The 6,480-nt window shown below is 40.5% G+C and overlaps 1 non-coding gene across 1 annotated transcript; it reads left to right on the forward strand.

The window, feature by feature from the left end:
• Positions 1-6,136: 6,136 nt before the first annotated feature.
• On the forward strand, positions 6,137-6,238 carry LOC129406208 (U6 spliceosomal RNA). Its single transcript, XR_008630871.1, has one exon. It is a non-coding gene; the product is annotated as a U6 spliceosomal RNA (small nuclear RNA).
• Positions 6,239-6,480: the final 242 nt, after the last annotated feature.

The following is a 6,480-nucleotide window of genomic DNA, read 5'->3' on the forward strand; positions in this document are numbered from 1 at the left end:
TTACTGTCTGATCACTGTAGCACTGTCATCCCGTTACTCATCGATTTGCTCAAGCGGGCACCAGTAACATCTTCAGTGTGAGACTTGTTGTTACTGTTTTTGGCATATCCAATACGCCACAGGGAACTTGCCGGGCTCTGTCGTGAGGGCGAGATACTCTTCGTAGCTTGCGGGGCTATCTGAGAGGGGCGGAGGAATTGAACCCAGGTCGGCTGTGTGCAAAGCAAACACCCTACCTGCTGCTCTATTGCTCCAACCCCACAGACATATATAATATAAACACATTAGAGATTGTTTTGGGGGGCCACACCCGGCTGTGCTCAGGACTTGCTTTTGGCTCTGTGTTTAGGGATTACTCCTGGTGGTGCTCAGGGCACCAGAGCAGGAAACTGGAGTATATCCAGTACAATGCAAGCACCTAATCCCTGTACTATCTCTCTGACATGCCTGTACATATTTTTGATCTTACGCATAATGTTATGTTCCGCCCATTTAAAAATATTTATGAACGTATACTGTATTAGCATTAACTACTTTCCTTTTTTTTGAGGAGTATATACCAAACACTACTCAAAACATATATCAGTTACTAATTTAATCTTAGAAATCACCCTGTAAAGTAGAAATAATATTACTGTCATTTTAGATTTTTCTCACTAGAAATAAGAGATAAATGATCAGTAGAATTGTCTAATACAGTGATCTTGACTCAGAGAACCAAGATTTGAACCCAGGTAACCTCTCTCTAATGCTTCGCTTTTGACCACGCTAAGTCACCATTTGTCTACCCTATGTCTAAATAATCTCCAGCTTAATCAAACTCTCCTTAAGCAACATACAAGTGACAATTTATTAAGACTATTTGATAATCATGTAGGACTATCTTAGTCACTTAAAGATATGGAGTACAAAAACTCTAAAATCCGTTAGAGTATCATCATATCCTGTTATTGGAATATAGAATTATTATGGAACATAGAATATATAATTCTTTTTGGCTTACTTATTTGGTATACATCTCTTGTAGCAGTAACGTCTCTCTTGTGAGACTTGTTCTTATTGTTTTTGGCATATCGAATACCCCCGGGTAGCTTGCCAGGCTCTGTTGTGCGGGCAGGATATTCTCGGTAGCTTGCTGGGCTCTCCTAGAGGGATGGAGGAATCAAACCCCAGTCGGTTGCATGCAAGGCAAACGCCCTACTCTCTGTGCTGTTACTGGTGCCCGCTCGAGCAAATCGATGAAAAACAGGACGACAGTGCTACAATTCTACAGTGCTACTTCTCTTGTAGGTGAAGAAATTCTATAAAATGACAGAAGAACATGAAAGAAGAAAATTAAAGGTAAGTTTTCCAGGATTGAGCTAGAATTTACACTGCCTTAAATCGTATTGCACAAGTAAATGATTACAGGCACCCAAAATAGTTAATTACAGTAAATATTTATAGAAAAAATCCCCAGGGTTACAAAGGGGTCTTTTCCTACCACATATTCATGATGATTCACTTATCTTTTCCCATTTCTTTACTTGAATGATTGCAGAATGCTTCTTCATACATCATCCCTGCTATTTGCCCTTCACTCAATGAGAAGATACCCTGCACATGTAGATACTAGGATAAGAGACTTTATTCCAAAAGAATGCACTAAAATTAAACTTCTTTAGAAGATCAAGAAATAATAACCAGTTGAAGATCAACTAGCCTAGATTAAAATACACATACACATATAATGAAGCAGATCTTTGCCAGACACACATGTTCTGTTTATGAGGTCTTAACCTCACAGAGATGAAAGGGAAATGAGGTGAGCAGTACCTTTGGAAAGGCGTAGAGCTCAGCTGAATAGATTTCTCAAGTCTTGATTAGACTAGCTCAGTCCTTGCTATAGGTCTTGAGGGAAGTTAAAAAGCTGTTCATAGGAAGAAGCCAAAAGATTTTCAAACACTTCCCAATCACAACAAAGGCACCATTCCCTTGGCACAGTGCTATAATTTTTAAACTCAGAAATGAGTGACAAGGGGTGTTACACCCTTGCAAATTACTGGTGGCAAGACTCTTTAATAACAATAAACCTCAGGGTGAAGGGGTTAAATAAGGAGTCAATGCACATGTGTGGTAGAGTCAGGGTGGGATAGGGGGATGAATGAACCCTGGACTGAGAATCAGGGAAGTCAATTATGGAAACCAGCATGAACTCATGTGCATTTTGAGGCAAATTCATTAATTTCTTTGTTAACCGATTTCCTTTACTTTCAAACATGGCAGTTGGACTAGACCAGAGTTCTCTGCCTAATACAGATAGCAGGTCATATGATGTCTGTGCTGTCAAATACTCCTGAAGTATTTTAGTGCCTAACCCTCTACCACTTTGGATAGGATTAACACAAAAGCTCTCTATGTTGTGGCATGTCAGCAAGACATACACTGTGTCCCAACTTGGTGTTCTGGGAAGGTGGATGAGGTTCCTTTCTCCATGAAAACAATTTGCACCACCTTGATTTTTAAAGACCGTGGTTGAAATGGATGTATATTCACACCAGGAAGCACCACTTAACCCCACATCTTCAAAGCCACCATTTGTAAAAGGAATAGTTCTTACTACTGGATGGACATGAAGAGTATCATGCCGATGAGTCAGAGAGTATCATGCTGAGAGGCATAGAATGACTGCACTCATTTGTGGAATATAAAAATAATTAAAAATGATAGTATGAGACTAGTACCCAAGGCCAGGTAAAATAGGGGCCAGGAGGTCACTGGTTGGAAGCTACCACAAATGTGTGGGACTCGGAGGGCAGTTAGGATAGAGAAGGGACCAGGATGACAAAAATAGTTGAAAATGATCACTCTGGATAAGAACTGAGTTTTGAAAATAGGTAAAGGGATATGCATGATAACCATTCAGTATCTGTATTACAAACCATAATGCTGAGAAGGAGAGAGAGAGAGAGAGAGAGAGAGAGAGAGAGAGAGAGAGAGAGAGAGAGAGAGAGAGAGAGAGAGAGAGAGAGAGAAGAAAAGTGCCTGCCATGGGGGTGGGGGCAGGGGGAACCGGGAACATTGGTGGAAAAGATGGGTGTTGGATTGACTGAAATGATATGATTGAAATGACTGAAATGTGACATGACAGGACATGACTGAAATCCAATCGTATGCAACTTTGTAACTGTGTATCTCGTGACCCAATTTTAAAAAGGAATATTTCATCATATTAATAAAATGACAGTAAATCCTAAAAGGATGAAAAATATCATGCCCTCATTGTTTATTCCTTATTTCACAATTACAAAGACAGAAGTACTAATAGGGATTCTATAATGTTTGTGCCTGTGTGAGTTTGTGTATTTCACATAGTTATCAAGACCATTTTGCGGTAAAAATGTGAGCTTAAAATTTTTTTGTTTTTTTTGGGGGGTCACACCCGGCAATGCACAGGGGTTCCTCCTGGCTCTGCACTCAGGAATTACTCCTGGTGGTGCTTGGAGGACCATATGGGATGCTGGGAATTGAACCCGGGCCGGCCGCGTGCAAGGCAAATGCCCTACCTGCTGTGCTATTTATTGCTCCAGCCCCTGAGCTTAAAATTTTTTAAGTTCTAAACAAGAGAATTGATCTTTTGATGCTTTATCTTAACAGAAAATACTGATGTATTTTTTTCTTTAAACACTTTGAATTACACCTGTACAGATAAAATTAAATAACCCTGAATTTTGTGCTTATAAAAATAATCACCTCAATTTCTTGCTAAAAATACAATTCTCACCAATACTGGCTTCTAGAATCACAGAGTTGCTCAAACCTTTGTTGCTCATGAAATCATGGGGAGCTTTAGGAAAATTATTTATGACCATTCTAAAAGTCAGAGGAAGACAAATGCCAAATTACCTCACATGTATGTGGAGTAGAAAATTAAATCCCAAACACACCAAACTCACAGATACAGATAACAGATTGGTGATTTCCAGGGGCAAAAAGGTGAGGATATGTGTGGAATGGCTAAAAGGAGTTAAAAGATACAAACTTTGGGGCTATAGAGACAGTACAGCAGGTTGTTTGCTTGCCTTGCATATAACACCCCTGTTCCCTGCGCCCACCAGAGTGATCCCTGAGCATAGAGCCAGGAGTAAGTTCTGAGCACTGCTGGGTGTGCCTCCCTCCCTTCCCTCCTGCCCCCAAATACAAACTTTCAATTCTAAAACAAACAAGTCAGGAGCATATAATATAATATATAGCTTAGTGGTGCTAATTAGTAATATTCATAATACCATCTTTGGGAGATGTGAAATACAACATTCTCATCAAATGAAAAAAAAATGTGCAACTGTATGGTGGTCTAGATGTTACCTAGATTATGCTGGTGATCATTTCACAAGTTATACAAACACAGAATCCTGGTGTTATAGAGCCCAGACACTCATGGATGGTGATGACACACGCAGGATAGATGTCAATTATATTTTGATTCTTAAAAATTAAAAGAAAATGCTCATACCAGGGTCATGGTATGAGCGTGGCCTGCATGTTGGATTTGTAAGTTTTTCCCTCTAAGCTTGTATTCATCATACAACTTTAGGGAATGAAGATCTAGAGACAATCATTTCTAAAAACAATGTTCATCTTCCCAAGCTAGTTTTATTTATTTTAGTGAGGGAGAGGGGAACTCCTGACAGTACATAGGGCTAAGTCCTGAATCTGTGCTCAGGGATTTCTCCTGATGGGCTCAGGGGACCTTATGGGGCACAGGGGATCAAACCCGGGTTGGCCACAGGCAAGGCCAGCACCCTACCCGCTGTACTGTCTCCTGGCTTCTCCCAAGCTGGTTTTAGAACCCATGTGGATTTCATTTATACTATATCTCTGAACTTATGTGTCCAAATTCTGACTCCATATCATACATGTCTTTGGTTCACTCACTTGCGGCACCTACAGTCGAAAGCGAAGATTTTTATTACGTTCAGAACGTTCCGACCAGCAGCTGCTCTTGAAAAGACAGATTTGTGAACCCATCCCCAGAACTAATGAAGCAGAATCTCTGAGGAATCGTTGAAGGTCAGAAGATTTCCTTTCTATGGAGCCAGCTGGCTGCTTCCTGGCAACTGCAGGCAACAGATTGAAGCTCACCTGAAAGAGAAAATAAAGGAAGTAAAAAACAATCATAGGCACTCAGAGGCAGATTTTCTTAAAATTTTAAAATAAAGGCGTGGTGATTTCCAAAGTTGGTCATCATAGAGTTTCAGGCATACAACGTTCCAACACCAGTTCCAACACCAACGTCCCAGATCCCCTCCCGTCCCAGCCTGTTTCCTTGATGAGCACATCTTGAAGTTCAGTGGTTGTCATTGGGGTTCCCTGCAGCTGCTGGCCCTGTGGCTGGACACAGACACCGGCCATACTCCCACATGACCTATGAGCCCTGTTCCTGACCTATCCCTTGTTACTTCCTGTTCACCTCATTTTACTTCCCTCTTCAAGTTCTTTCCTTCCTTGTTCTCGTCATTTTCATAATTGAGGATCCAGAGTAATCTAGGTCTCCCCCTTCTGATTCCCGCATTTCCTTGTCCTATTAGTCTATATTTGTTGGTTGATTTGGTGGGACCACACCCCACAGTGCTGGAGGCTCTGAGGACCATACAGGGATGCACTGTCACACCAAAAATATAGTCCACTATGTATAGCATTTAAATTGGGGGACGGAGGGGATGGCCTAAAATTAAGAATGGTAGTATTAATACTAATAATCACTTTGTAGCTCCCGAGTTTTATTGAGATCTCCTTGTAATTCATGAACTAGGTTGAGACCATTTGTTTTTCCAGAAACAAAAAAATTCTTGTACTTTTCTTATAGTTTAAGTGCATCTGTTTTATTTGGGGGCCACAGCTGCCTGTGCTCAGGATTTATTCCTGGTTCCACACTTAAGGATCACTCCTGGTGGGGCTTGGGGGACCATATGAGGTGCCAGAGATTGAATCTGGGTCGGCTGCCTATAAGGCAAGTACCTTACCTGCTGTTCTAAGTAGTCCCTGTAATTTGAGTTTCATCTTAAGAAGAGCTTTCTTATTTTCACCAAAGACCACCCGTCCCCCAACACACACAATGGAGAAACAGATGACTTAAAATTAATATTATTGCTACATTGTGCTCACTTTGGCAGCATATATGCTAAAATTGACACAGAGAAGATTTGCATGGCCCCTACACAAGGGTGACATGCAAATTCTTGAAGCGTCCCATATTTTTCAATAAAATTAAAAAAATAATATGACTGTATTATAAAATAGCTGTATAGATGCCTATATATCTCTGTTATTTAGAATGCTTTAGCTAGCTAGCAAGATAAAAACACATACATAGTTTAGATCTATATGGCTGTATTAGAAATGAGAAGATTATTTAAAAATTATTGAATGAGACCAGAAAGATAGTAGAGTGCTTATAAATTGCTTGCTTTGCATGCAGCCAACCGGGGTCCGATCTCTGGC

Source organism: Sorex araneus, chromosome 6 (genome assembly GCF_027595985.1).
Source record: "Sorex araneus isolate mSorAra2 chromosome 6, mSorAra2.pri, whole genome shotgun sequence".
Taxonomy (NCBI): Eukaryota; Metazoa; Chordata; class Mammalia; order Eulipotyphla; family Soricidae; genus Sorex; species Sorex araneus.